Source organism: Lissotriton vulgaris, chromosome 6 (genome assembly GCF_964263255.1).
Source record: "Lissotriton vulgaris chromosome 6, aLisVul1.2, whole genome shotgun sequence".
Classification (NCBI taxonomy): Eukaryota; Metazoa; Chordata; class Amphibia; order Caudata; family Salamandridae; genus Lissotriton; species Lissotriton vulgaris.
Window position 1 is genome coordinate 351,393,464 of NC_141694.1, and position 15,846 is coordinate 351,409,309.

Sequence of the window (15,846 nt, forward strand, 5' to 3'; positions counted from 1 at the left end):
TATTTCATTTTAATCTCTGTCTCGGAAGGATGGATTATCATGTTTTATTACATTTCAGAATTCTAGATATAATTTGTATTTCAGGATCATTTTCTCTAAGAAACAGATATTAGTCCTATACTTATGATACTTGCTTTTATGTTCTAGCAACACAAATGGAAAGATCTGGATGATAAAATGATACTGTCTTGGTAAAATATGAAGTACTTGGAAAATAATGGATGTACAAAATATATCTTTGGGCCAGATGTATCAAGCTATTTTGGGTTCGCAAACGGTGCGAATTGCAAACTTAGGCCTTTGCGAATGGAAAATGGCCTAGTCCTATGTATGAATGCTTTAGGCAAAAAGTGTGAATCCAAATTTTATGAATCCAGGTTTAGTGAATACCAAATTGTGAATTCAAAATTTGGGACTCTCAAATTGTGAATGCGCAATTTGAGAGACCCAAAATGCGAATTTGCAATTTGGGAAACATAAGTCAATGTATGAAAAATTCGGAAATTGGGAATTACCCAAGATTCACAATTTTGCACTTGCATATTACCACCAACCCAAGGCAGTTGCGAACCAGGTGTAAACTATTGAAACAGGCCCAGAAGGCTTCAGAATCTTCTATAATGACAGCGCTGTATTTCATAGAAAGGAGAATGCGGATTCAAGCTGCTGCACAGAGAAGGAGGAGGAGGCAGGAACTCATAACCCTGTTTCAGCAAACAAACAGAGGAAGAAATCCATGACAAATATAGTCTAGACCAAGCAACAATACTAGACCTGATAGCTGACATACATCCAATACTGGAGCCTCAGACCGGCAGGACCCAAGCCATTCCCACACATACACAGGTCCTATGTTCACTGAACCTACTAGCATCAGGGAGTTTCCAGGGGGTGATAGCTGCAGCAGGAGGGGTGTGCCAAAGTTGTGTTTCACGCTTCCTGAATACTTTTTTGGAGCAATGGAACACAGAATACACCATTACATCAGATTCCCTACTACACAACATGCATTGCAGCTGACCAATTTGGATTACTACCAGATAGCACAGTTTCCACATGTAATTGGGTTCATTGATGGTACACATGTAGCCATCTGTCCCCCTCAGATAATGAGTATGTGTTTAGGAACAGGAAATCCATTCATTCACTCAACATCTAGGTCATATGTAATGCCTCACACATAATAACTGACATAGTGGCCAAATATCAGGGTAGAATCACGATAAATTCATATTCAGATACAATGGAATATACACACGTCTCACTGCGGGTGACTTTGGCGAAGGATACCTGCTAGCTAAATTCATGTTACTCACTCTGATAGACTCCTTAGATCTGTAGAAATAGGACAGTGATTAACCATATGTCATTCATACTGTAGATGACAGTGCATATCCTTCATACTCACACCATACCTCAATTCTGCAACTCAGAGTGAAAGGAAATACAATGCTGCACACAAAACAAAGTGCAATGTCATAGAGCAGACATTCGGCCTACAGAAAAGTGGGTTCTGCTTTCTACATAAAAGTGGAGGTGCACTGCAGTATAGGCCAGAGATCTGTTGCAAAATTGTGGCCACTTCTGCCATGCTGCACAACCTAGCTAGCAACAACCAATGGCATATCATTGGACCTCACAGATTCAGAGTCTGATGAAGAAGATGAACCACGTCAACCTCACAGAGCAGCACGTGGTGTTGGTGCAGCAGATGGCAGACAGAGACGTGATGAAATAATACACAACTATTTCTAGGTGAGTAATGAAGAGACAAAGCACATCATGACTGTTGATCGACTGTGTTTTTATTCACCTTAACATCAGGTAAACTGTGTGCACACAGCTTTAAACTCCTTATTTGTGTGTGGCTTTTGTAGGTCAACATGGCAGATATACCGGCCGTGCACAACATTCAGCACTTTTTTAACATATGCCATAATTTACCTCACCCACTTGCATGCCTCAGTAACACCACTGACTACTTCGTACGGCCATGCACAGCACTAGAGCTGTCAATGTTTAAACTGGCCTCCCTTGATGAGGCCCTGGATGCTGTACCTTGCACTCCGCCATCTAGGCTCAGTCACTGGCGGAGTAAAGCTGCTGTGGCTGGAGGCCTCCTCACTTCCCATGAGGCACAGGGTCAGACTGATTTGCATATAGCCATGTCTGAACTGGGGTGGCAGAGTGGGCTAAAGAACGGTGATGGATTAAACCCAGATCTTTTGACTGGGTGTTAGTGTTTGATTGATTCAGATGCTACGTCCATCACCCCCCCCCCCCAATAATTTGTGCTTTTCGCAGCGTTTGGAGGCATGCTCCCTCTGCATAGTGGTATAGAGCTCTTTAATAGTTGCTGTCAGGTCCCGTAGACTGTCTGCATTTGCCATATGGCCCTCTGTCACTGTGATGTTCATCTCCTTGATGCCGTCCTTGATGTCAGTCATGTTGTGATTCAGACACACCAACTGCCTTTGCATTTACTGTATGATTTTTACTTGCAACTGCTGCACCTTCACCATAGTGCCCTCCAGCCCAGCAAAGAAATAGGATTCCTCTCCTTCCTCAGCGGCACCATGTGCTCTTGCTTTGCATCTCCTGTGATTGGTATTGCTAAGCTGCATGGGAGACTGATCACTTTGATGCTGTGCCTGCTCATCGTGCCTTGACTGTGGCTCATCTTGGATATCTTCCCCATCTGCCTCCCGCTCCTGTAGTGAAGCCAGAATGTACCTGTGTGGTCTTGTTGCAGGTGTTGGTAGTGTTGTGGTGTCTGTTCCTGGACCTCATCTGGCTCATCTATTGGTGTGTCTTCACCCAATTTGGTCTACTGTGGCGCAGGTTCATCTGTGAATATAACAAAACTACTTATTGTGTGTCCTGCTTTCTGTTATGTGGAAAGCAAATGTACTTGAGGATGTATACCTAAATTCTGCATTAGATTTGTTTATTTACTGGTGTGTCTCAACTGCGGATATGTCGCTCAGTATCATTGCTTTACTATCTTATGTGTCCCATGATGCATTGCTGGGTGGTAACAGAATTGTGGTCTGGAGTAGCAATCTTACTTTTTCATTAAGTCATTTCTAAGTTGGGTGTTTTGAGAGTAATGGGGAAGGGGTATTTAAACTTGCATCCTTCCTTGGCTGGTGTTGGTTTTGGCAGAGCTGTCAATGTCTGCTATGCCACTGATGAATTCCAGCTGTAGGGTGGACTCCACCAAGTCCTCAAGGGGTGTGGACGCTGGCTATGTTGGCGGTCCAACCAACAAAAAATAGCAAGAGGTCAACTCATATGCAAAGGCGGCTAGTTTCTATGTGAAGGAGAAGCCAATACTCATAGTGTGTGCTGTAAAAGTCACACTAAGGGTCTCCCTTTCCAGTGAAAAGATACCCATCAGTCACCACTCGGATCTGCCCTTCATCATCTGGGATCCTTCACACCTGAAGGTGGAGTAGTATACCCACTGCGGACTGGCAGATGTCAAAGCCTAGATCTACATGTGGGACCCAGTGGTGTGAAATTAAATTATTTGTTTGAGGATGACTGAAAGCAGTGCTCTAAACGTGAAATAAAGAGTGAGAGTGTGTAAAAGTGAAATAACTATAAAATTGGGTAGGGTAGAAAAAAAGGGGAAGTTTAATATGTTTTTCTTCAATCCCAAATTAATTAAAAAGTGCGTAGTGGTCTAAACAAATAACCACTTATGAGAATGTTGGCGGTCCTCCACCGTCTTCTTGGCATCTGCAAGCCTGGTTGCCACCTTCTCTTTTGCCCTTGAGCGCAAGTCGTTCCAGCGCTTGTGTAGAGAGCACTGTGTGACCTCTAAGGTATTTACTTTGGCTTGAATGTCCAGCCAGATCTTCCTCTTCACTGACCGGGGATGTGTAGGGATTTTTTTCCCAAACAGTTGTTCATGGCTCTTCACCATTTCCTCAATGAGGACCTCCAATTCTTTTTTGCTTCCTCTTGCACCATGCAGCCTTTTTTCCTTTCTCCTGTGAGGCCATGATGTGTATTGGTGCCTGTCTGTGCACTCCTGATGTTCTCCTGAGTGGTGTGCTCCTGCTCTCAGCCTCTTCCACAGCCTCAGGCACTCAGAAACAGAATGGGCAGGCACACTTCCTGCTTGTGATGTCATCAAACTGTATCGGAGCAGCAGATTCGCTATTTTGTGATTTTTAAAATTTGCAAATTCGGTATTACAGAATAGCTAATTGGGAATCTGTAATTGTGAATGTGAATATTACCAAATCGCTATTTTTTTGCAAATTTTTTCCTGCATTGCATTTTGTGATTCGCAAATAGTTATTATGTAAAATCGCTATTTGGGAATTTCAAAATGCTTATTTGATACATCTGGCCCTTTGTGATTATAATATAGTTTACAGTAAAGTAATATACTAAACATTTTGAAACTGTTTCATTGTTATGATATTATCATTTTTGTTTTATTACGGCATTGGAAAAACATCAGGTGTAGCAAAACACGCATTGGGTCTTCTGGTATTTGACACAATATTCAGATGTTAGTTTTCTTTAAAGGACATTGATTATGTTTTTATAAATTGTAATATTTAATGGACTAAGCTGACATTTCAATATTCGGTGTAATACTGTATGAGATTAATTATCTAAACAAATTATGTTCCACACAAGGCTCTGAGAGACTTACATTGGCTTCCAGTAGAACACCAAGTGCAGTGTGAGCCCCTCTGCATCATGCACAGGGCAATCAATAGAAAGGGCCCCTCCTTGTTAGGATCTTTAAAATCCCCATATGTCCCTGGGAGAGCCCTCAGATCTTCATCAGCCCACCTACAGAAGGTTCACAGCATTTACAGATCTCGCTGGGATGGCCGATCCACTTCCTTTTTGGCTCTTAGACTTTGGAACAAACTAGCTTTGGAACTGTGTCCACTGGAGCATGAACTTACCCTTCGCAAAGCTTTATACATCTGGCTTTTTGGCATTTGAACTTCCTGTCCTCTCCATTCTGACCTTCTACAGTGTCTATGGCAGCGCTGGGAGGCCTCTGGTTAGCCATGCGCTATACAAGACCACAAGAATAGAATGGAATAGAATAGAATAGAATAGAATAAAATAGAATAGAATCAACTTCAACATGTTATGCTTATAGGTCACTGTAATCAAAGTCTGCTGGAAAAAAGTCATTCCTAAGCTGAACTATTACCATTCACTATGGGTTTAGTCTCTACAAAACAAGAAAGACTTCATGGATGAGCAAATGAATTTATTTATTTATTTATTTTTTGATATTTGTAGAGCGCATACAAAGGCCCGTGGGCGTCTCGGCGCTAAGTATCTGAGTATTTACCCTGAGGAAACTATAGATGGTCTATTGATTAAAAAGCCAGGTCTTGAGTTGTTTACGAAAAGACCATAAAGATGGACTGGCTTTAATCGTTGGTGGCAGAGTGTTCCACAACTTGGGGGCTGATACCAGGAATCTTCTATCGCCCCATAAGACTGTTTTTGTTCGGGGTATAACAAGATCTCCTGAACAGGATGAACGTAGTGTTCTGAGTGGACGATAAGGAGTCAGATTGCGGATGAGATGTGCTGGTCCTTGGTTGTGCAACGCTTTATATACAATGCACAGGGTCTTGAACTTTATCCTGTTTTTGATGGATAACCAATGCAGCTCTTTGATGGTTTTGGAGGCAGAGTGGTGTTTAGGGATATTTCCCAAAAGCCTCGCAGCAGAGTTTTGTATTGTTTGTAGTTTATTCAAGACTCCTTCCTGTGCATTGAGGAACAGGGCATTGCAGTAGTCCAAGGTGGACAGCACAAGGGAAGTGACAAGGGTTTTACCAGCTTTGTCAGGTAGAAAAGGGAGAATTGTTTTGATAACTTTCAGTTTATAAAAAGCTGAAGAGGTAATCTGGTTGGCGTGTGGATGGAACGTGAGGCGGTCATCAAAGATGACTCCCAGATTCCTCACTTTGCTAACAGGCTCGGGGGGAGAGCCCAAAGAGGAGGGCCACCAATTTGATGACCACTCAGGTGTTAGTTGTCCAAAGATAACTACCTCAGTTTTATCTGAGTTTAACTTTAAGCAATTGGAGGCCATCCAACTCCCTATTGCCATCATACCAGCCCTGAGGTCATCTGCCACTTTATAGCCATTGTTCTTGATGGCTAGAACCAGCTGGGTGTCATCTGTGTAGGATGTAAGGCTCATCCCATAGGCCCGAATGACATTGGCTAAGCCCGACACGTAGATGTTAAAAAGTGTCGGGCTTAGGGATGAGCCCTGAGGTACACCACATGGCAGTGACATGGTGGACTACTGAAATGGTCCCGTTGTAACTACCTGAGTTCTATCAGCCAAAAAGGAGGCCAGGAGTTTGCTGGCAGTCCCTTGTACCCCCAGGCCCTCGACACGGTCAATCAGGGTGGTATGATCGACCGTGTCGAAGGCTGCAGATAGATCTAGTAGTATCAAAATTGCTGTACCCCCAGTGTCACGGATGAGTCTGATGTCGTCAGCTGCTTTAATCAGAGCTGTCTCCGTCCCATGACACTGGCGGAACCCAAACTGAGTTTCGTCAAGTAGCTGGTGTTGTTCCAAAAAAGCGGAAAGTTGTTTGTTCATAGCCTTTTCGGCTATCTTGGCTAGGACCGGTAAGTTGGCTATTGGTCGATAGCTTTTGGGTTCGTCCTTGTCCAAATGTGATTTCTTTAACAGAGGTTTTATGATGGGTTTTTTTAAACTTTCAGGGTAGATACCTGTTTTAAACATGGCGTTGCATATGGAGGATATGGCCGGGGTAATCTCTTCTAAGACTGGCTGTAGAACTTTGAAAGGGCAAGGATCAAGTGCTGAACCTGATCTAATGGTTGCAGTAATGTCCATAACCTGAGCTTCTGTAATTTCAGCAAATTGAGTGAGTGTGGGACCAATATGTGTGTTAGGTATGCTTTCGGAAGAATTTTTAATGTTGGTGGCAAATGCAGAATATATATCGTTGACTTTGCTAAAGAAAAAGTTAGCCAATGTGTCACACAGAAGTTGGGATGGAGGAGGGGTCAAGTTGGGGGAGTGACCAGCTAGCTGTTTTGCGGTGTCATACAAAAGTTTATACAAGTTTTTTGCAGTTTCTATTTTGTGACTAAAAAATGATTTCTTGGCTTCATCAATCATTTGTTTATATTTGGCTACCATTTCCTTATATTTGGTTTTGGCCTCTTCGGCATAATCTTTCCGCCAAAGCCTTTCTTTCTGCCTGCATTGTTGTTTCTGCTGTCTTAAGGCAGCTGAGTACCAGGGGGCTGAGGGAGTAGATCTATTGCTGGATATTTGCTTAATAGGAACCAGTGAAGATGCAGCTGCATCAACCCAGTCATAAAATTGAGAGGTGGCTGTGTTTGGGTCTTGTGAGAAGGAAGGCATGGAGGCTACTAGAGAGGTTTTGAAATTGGAGCTGTCTATATCGTCCCATGCCTTGAAAGTTTGATTAGTATTGCTGGGTTTCGGGGGAACAACTAATTGGTGAGGGTTAAGTGATGACATGATAACATAATGGTCAGACCAAGTGACCGGAAAGGTTTGTGTTACATGGAGGTCATTGGAATTGGAAAAGATGCCATCCAAAGTATGGCCCCTATCATGTGTAGGAGATTTGACCATAAGAGATAGTCCAAAAGTAGTCATATCCCCAAGGAATATAGCAGTATCCTTATCTTCAGGTTTATCAAAATGGAAATTAAAATCTCCAAGGACAGTAAAAGAGCTGTCAAGAGCGCATGATTCCAAGATGGATCTTAGATCAGTGATAAATCCTGTTCTTAATCCCGGGGGACGGTACAAAAGGATCCCTTTGAAATTATCAGAGGGGGTCAGTTTGACAGAGAATTTCAAAGCTTCGCATGATGGCAAGGGGATGGTGTTGGTTCTAACAGTGTATGAGTCACGTACAACAAAAGCAATCCCCCCACCTCTCCCTCGTGGTCTATCCAATCTATGGATAGAGAATCCCTTAGGGACCGCAATGACAATATCTGGGTCGGATGAGTTGTCCATCCATGTTTCTGTCATGAACAGCATGTCTAGGTTGTTGTCTTCCATTAGGTCAGTTATATCCTGGCGATGTTTGCCCAGCGAACGGACATTTATAAGTGCCAATTGAAAAGGTTTGGAGGGACGAGTCTTAGGTTTATTTGGATAGGATTTGTGAAGGATAGGTATCTGCAATTGGCAGCAGGGGCAGGCTTGGGGAGAAGCCAAACCTTCAAGGTGTATCGGGTCCAATAGGATACAAGACTGTTGTATTAGAGGCCGTAGACCCCTGAATGAAAAAATGTTAATCTGGCAGAGAATTCTATATGTGGAGTTAGATTTTGTTTTTGTTTTTAGTGAAGCATTACTGCCTATGCGCCTGAACAGGAAACCCAGCTGTAATCATGCTTGATCTTTAAAGTTGTTCTAGAAATGTAATGATTCCACATACCCTAAATGTTCACTCTGTGATAAAATAAATTCCCATATCTAAGGAATTATTCTGATTTGTTGCAGGAAAGCCACAAGACAACTTAGAGTTAAAGGTGATTATTATAGAAGACTCCCCAATCATGCTACAATATTGTTTAATATACAATCAGGGTTTATTTTCTTAATGGCTATACAATGTCACCTTAGCAAAGCATGAGCTGAAATGTTTTAAAGCCAGTTTTATATATTCTTGAGTTTCTACTTAACATCCGAAACTCACAGACAATGATAAACCCCTAAGTAGAATTAATGTGCTAATATATGATGTTAAAGTGAGAGTATTTAATATGGGTGTATGAATTCTTTCAACCATATGTAAACACCTTCAGCTTGAATGTAAAAGACACAGAACTTCATTGCTCCCTTAATGTTGTTACCCAAAATTCAGATCTCCACAGTTGCGGCCATATTATGATGTGCTTCGCTGGTGCCACACAGAGCTTGTAGCCTCCTTTATGCACCGGAAGTGCGTAAAGTGAATTAGTTTAACACGCTATATCTCTGAGTTAGCGATTTATCTGCTAAAAGAACAGCTCAAGCAAAAAACCGCAACGTTTGGTTCTCGGTTTCCGAGCTGTGCTTGCTGAAAATACAACAATATCTCAGAAAAATGTGGGGTACATTAATTAATTTTACGTACTGCAGGTGCATAAAAGAAACGCTCGGCATTCCAATGTGCCTGCAAAACCCATCGTGATATGCCCCTTGGAGTCCTACAACATGACAGATTTCTGTTACATAGGCTGTATGTCTCAATTTCAAACACAAAAATGTAATCCTACTGCTAGGTTTGCACTGTATCCATAAATAATAAATCGGGCATAGTGCAAAACATCACTATAGGCACAAATATATGTGTACATACATAAATGTATACATATATACATACATACATATATACATACATCATACATTCACACATACATGCACACATACAGATATCCATTTAAACAGGACGCATTTGGTTGATTACCTCAGCATAATTACTGGACACAAGCAAGTCTTCATTTATCTTCAATCTTTGTTAGTAATGGCCATAAAAATGGTTTTGATGTGTAAAAAATAAAATCATGTTTAAATAGGAGCACATGAAGAATTATATGAACTAAGGGCCATATGTATCAACATTCTGTTTTGCGATTCCTAAATAGCGATTTTTAAGGAATCGCTATTTAGAAATCGCAAAATGGTATGTATGTAGAAAATCGCTTCTTTTTAGCGATTCCTTAAAATGACATGTGTGCGCATATGGCGCACATACATGCCCTAAGGGCATGCATGAGCGTCACATGGCACCTTTTGATTTTTAAAATAATGCTTTTTTGAAAGAATTCGCAACTTACCACCAACTAGAAGTTGGTGGTAATATGCGATTTCTTAATGGCATTTTGGAATGTTTTTTTCCTTGATACATTGCATTTAAGGAATCGCAAAATTTGCAATTCCTAAAATGCAATCGCAAAATAAGGAATGGCAAATTTAGCGATTCCTTATTTTGCAACAAAAATGTTTCATACATACCATTTAGCGAAAATGGGTTCGCAAACGCAGGAATTCTGAGAATTTTGGCGTTTGCAAACCCATTTTGCCTTGATACATATGGCCCTAAGTGGCATGTAAATTATTCACCTAAGTCAGAGTGCATAATTCACAAGTAACCATTGAAGGTGGGCAGTGAGGTCTTAAATGCCCATGAATAGTTGAATGACCTTGGCGATAACATATCTAATTCCCCAAGGTAGATAGGCGGAGTAACACTGCAATCTGGATCCAGGTCTTTTGTTGACCGAGGTGAAGGTGTCTGTTACCAGAAGTCACAATGTCACCACACACTGGAGTATGAGGTAAGCCAGTGCACTTGAGAAGCTTCCAACTTCTCAGGAGGAAAACCCCTAACTCCAAAGAAAACTTTCTTATTGGATGAAAATGTCAAAGGAGTGCAGAAATCTAGGACTCAGGCATTCCTATTTTGGAATTCTTCTGTAGCGAAAATTCAGGAATAAGTGGGTGAAGCAAGAAAAGAAGCAAAGAAACATGGCCTTATTGTGATGTATCCTCCAACCAGACTGTTAAGCCTTGATATAGTAAAACAACAAGAAAAGGAAATGAAGATCAAGCATCACATGACAGGAAACACAAAGGATTGGGAAAACCAGAACGGAATCAAGGAATAAACAGCAAAGATGGAAAAGAAATAGGAAAAAAACTCACTGTGGGGTGGTTTCATAAGCAGCTGCATATTCTGAAGCAGGTGATTGTCAATTTGGAGTTTGATGAACGAGGAGCAGCAGCTAGGAGCCTAGGAGCATTAGGTTAATGGTGCAGTAGCATTTTTTATTTGGACCTATATTTAAAATAAATATTAAAATGAATTTACCATAAAAATATTTTTACACATTTTTTTTAGTTAAAAAAACTTTTTTACTTTTCGTATAATACTGTTTAATTATCATTTATTTTCGCTCAGCTAGCCAGCAAAGGAGGGCGATGCTCCCAGGCCGACGCTGGACCATATACAAAATTTTAATAAGAATTTTAATATGACTAGACCTTGCTTCAGAAAGAGAATATAATTGTATGTTTCTGCTTCTCGAACTGCGAAGAAGCAGTGGAGCGATCTTCCTATTCCCTAATGGAGGAGCCGCCCCTATTTGTACCGTTGAGTGGGGTGGGGTCTCTCTTCACACTCTGTGTTAGGTACCTCTTGAATGAAGGAAAACAAAATGGATACAACCACAATTAACATATGTGCTCCACAAATGTTCTGCAGACAGGCATAACATAAACATAACCATCATGTTTGTCACACATGAATGGGATGAAGGACCTAGTTGCTGGAGCTTGGCAGTCAAATTAAAAGAAGAACAGTAGAGGCCAGTCAGTGACTCTCCCTGAGCCAACCGCAAGGGCTATCTTGGCTAATCATTCTTTTTGATGCCACCCCTGTCAATCTCTTATAGCGGCTTTTCTTGACAAAAACATATATTTGCTGCCACCGCTGTAAATCTCGTATAGTGCAATAAGGTAATGGTAGCCACCCTCAGGAAGGGAGGTGCACATGGTGTGTCCTTCTAAAACACAGATCAATTTTCATGTGTGCTTTGGTGGGGGTCAAAAATCTACAAAGGTTGCTACTCGAGGTGGGACGAATGCTTAGCAGAGAAATGTAGAAGATCTTTCTGCATCCTAACTGAGACCTATTCCAGTCTCTGCAAATATAACCTAAGCCTAACATAGTGTCTGTCCTAAGGGAAATTTCAGCTAAACGATTACAAATGTTTCTGATGAATTAAGGTGCTAGTATGTAGGATTTTGGACAATTAAATAACTGCTAAGGAGGAGATTCCCAGTCATTTCAGTTGCACCTTAGAGTTGGGCGTTGGTGCCTGTGAAAAAGAATATTTGGTGGCTCTGGGGCCATCAGAAGATACAGGCTGTCAACTGTATTATTCAGGGCAATTTTTCTTTAGTGTCTTGGGGCCTTATTGTGTGGACCCTCAATATGGGTTGAACTTGCAGGTACCACTTTTATAACTTGATCTGCTTGATTGAAGGGCTTACTTTGACAGATGCGGTAGGCTAAAATTTCATGAATAAGAAATGGGCAAACAACATACAATAAATCAATGTCCAGTAAGTGTTTCAAATTAAAAAGGGATACTTTGAGGTACACACAACAAAATATTATATGCAGCATCTTACAGCTATACAAAATTACATTCTAACGGAATACACAAGCTCTTAAAGAGATCTCACAAGAATGAAAACAGTGAAAAGTTTCTACCCCAAAGGTTTGTCAAAGAAAGTAACAAACACCAAAAGCCTTTCCTACTACAGTAATCAGTGAGATTCCATACAACAAAACAACTGCCCAAAACCTTTATATTAACCCGTTGAATGCTGATGGCGGGACCGCTCCGTCATCAGCTAGGGGTGACCTGTGCTGATGACGGAGCGGTTCCGTCATGGCCCGCTCGGCGCGACGTTCTATTGAGCAGGGCGGGCCATGACGGAACCGCTCCGTCACAAGCACAGGTCAACCGATGCTGGTGACGGAGCGGTTCCGTCACCAGCATGCGGCCGCCGCGCGGCCGCCCCGCCCCCTTAGCACTGCGGCGGAATAGCCGCCGCAGTGAAGGGGTTAAGATATTCACGATCCACATTTAAAAACCCTGTGATATATTTTAACCATCATAAATACAGCCTTTGATGTTTTACAAGGCATTTTATAATCATCATAAAATACTTACAGGCTTTAACAATAATCATAGGTTTTAAACTAGAGAAACAAATCAACCCAATAGCCAGATCTAATATTAGTGAGCATGATGACTCTAACAAGAGAGATCAAGAACTATATTGGCCAGACCTAAATATGTATACAATTATATCAAGTAGCTCGCTGAACAGAAAACCATTATCTTAGCTGGCTCCAGTATTAACAAAACTCGGTATAGACACTTTTTCACCTGTAAGTGAGATGCCAAAACATCCACCACTCTTTCTGCATTTGATAGTTTCCAAGAAAATGTGCAAAATGCTTTTTTTTCCAATCACAGCTGCTCTAATGAATACTGCCTGCCCAGCAAGCCCTGCAGACAAAGGCAGGAGCAGAAGTTCCTCCATTGCAGTCAGGAGCAGGAATGCTCTCCTGATGCGAGCATACTCTCCCAAGCCTGAGAAGAACCCTGCTTCCCCCAAACAGGCGCTTCTTCGAGGGCAGCAGTAATAGAGAAATTATATTTGAAGTGTGCTGGATCATGCTTGGGGTCAGCCCACTTCAGTGGGCCCGACGTTAGCAGTGACGGGGCAAGTTTGTTAGGAGCACCCATTTACATGGGGGTGTAACTTCACAGCACATGATCATGTTTACGATTCAACTAGTGCCCATATCCTCAGGGTCCTCAAAGTGAAAGAAAGCCACACACAAACATTACGTTCAATAGAGGAAATCTTGGTTCCTGCTGCATGGATTTGATTGAGGTTTAGAGTGCTTGCTCAAGGAAGTTGCACCCCGGAGCAGAGCCAAAGAGAATTGCTCTGTCCCCTCAGTCCCATAATTTGGACAATGTCTTCAAGTTTTCTCAGGCTCTGGACAACTGCTTCCTCCTCCTTGCAATAGTTTACCTGAAAGAGCTCTGAACCATCCTGCCCAGAGCCGGTTGTCAATAACCTGCGGGTTCATAAGTCCAACAGCCACATCCTCGTCTTAGGTACTGGAGAGCATTGGCAAGAGTCCACACTGCCTATCACATCAGGGGCATCCCAGAGTAGCTACCACAGGGGCACAACAGCTCCGCTGTCTATTGGTCTTGTGGAGAAACCATGAACTGGTGCCACAGCCCTAGAGAGAGTCAAATTGAGATTTAAATTGAAGCCTACTGTTTTGTAAACTTCCAAATGCTTCATCCCAGAGGGGTTACATTTTTGAGCAAGTAGCTCTGATTTGGCTCAAAGAACATTAACACAATTATTACAAGAGCTTTGATGACTCCACTAATTTAAAAAAAAAAATACTTCTCTTTTTTCTAATTACAGGCTATACTACATACACGAAAGAAACGGTATTCAGTCAGTCAATCTTTATTTTGTTGCTATGCAACATAAAAGATATACAATAAAATACAAAATATCACATCAGGAATCAATAATCAATACATTTCGTCATAATAGGACACCCTATTTCAATTCTACGTTTCATCATATCAGGACACACAATATTATGGTTTAGAATTCATCACAGGATTTAAATAAATATATATAAAAGTTTAAAAATCTAATTGAAAATTCATTAAATTGAGTTTATAACAGCCAAGGCATGAGGAAATTTAAAATCACACAACTTAACTGGGCATGATTCGTGGTTTGAGCAAGTTCATAGGATGAACATTGTTAAAGAGAAAGAGACACTTTCTGTCTAATAAAATTTACAGCCAATAAAAATTTACTAATTCCGAACACAATTACTTGGCTGGTATCCATACTTAAGATTCTGCCAGCTTCCTTGTGGGAGATGAAACCAATATTACGACACAGAGGGACTATCCATTTTTTCTGTGCATTACCATAACTGGGACAAAAAAACAGTATATGTAAAGCGTCCTCCCTTTGATTATTTGTACACAAGGTGCAGTAATCACTGTTTATCTTTCCCCAGCTTTTCTCAGTGGCTTTTGTCCTCAGAGTTCCGTATCTGTATTTTAAGTACAGTGTTTTGGCCAAAGGTGGCTGGATCTCATCGAGAAATGGTTCAAAAGAAGCCTCATTTTTGGCCATTAAAATTTTTTCAGTTAGTGGACCATGAGTTCTTGTGTACATAGACTCATGGCTCACATAGGACCAAAAGGACAGTTTGACAATTTTTTTAGATGCCGTAGTTAATGACTCCGGCTCATTCCAAAAATTGATTAATCCTAGCTTGGTTAGCCAAGCTTTTACGTGTTTAAACCAAAAGATTTTACTGCCACTGTCTAGGTCCAGGACTTCTTTCAGGCCATTTTTATAATCAATCAGCTCAGGGGTTATCCATAGTCTGACCCATAGTAGTAGTGGTCTCAGCATTACATGATGGTCAGTATGTTTAATATTTAAATCTAGGAATAAAGGTATCAGTGGAGTGTTGTTAGGTACTTTTAATAGTCCCCTGATAAACCTATTCTCCTGTATTTCGAAGGTCTTCCTACATACTGGACCCCATAGTTCTGCCCCATACAAGGCGGCTGATTGTACCTTGTACCTGAAGATCTCTATTGCTGGGGTTACTGCCTTGTTAACACTTTTATTGTGTCTTTGTAATATTAGTAGACAATTTTGTTTAAACACCAGTTTCGATTTTTTCCAGCTGTGGTCTCCATCCCATTGACGAATCTAGTAGAACCCCCAAGTAAGTAAAACTATGTTCGTAATCTAGTTTTTGGCCGTTTAACATTAAATTTCTTTTAAAACTTTTGTGCGGGTTTAGTGCCATATACTTTGTTTTTTTATGTTAATTTCTAGCCCTTTTGAAATGCAATATTGCTGGAACCTGTCTAATAAGGTTTGGAGGCCCCGTGGTGTTTGTGAAATGAGGATCGTGTCGTCCGCGAAGAGGAGGGACGCTACTCGTTCCCCCCCAATCGGGGCGAGTCATTATCACAATTCTCCATATAGGCTGCAATATCGTTAACGTAAAGGGAGAAGAGGGTGGGAGCCAGTACGCATCCCTGGCGTACTCCCCTTTTTATGGGGATTGGATCTGTAAGTTCCCCATTTGGACCCCACCTGACCTTGGCATAGTTCTCCTGATGCAAGCCCATCACAAGTTTTAACAATTCTCCAGGGAGCCCCTGCCT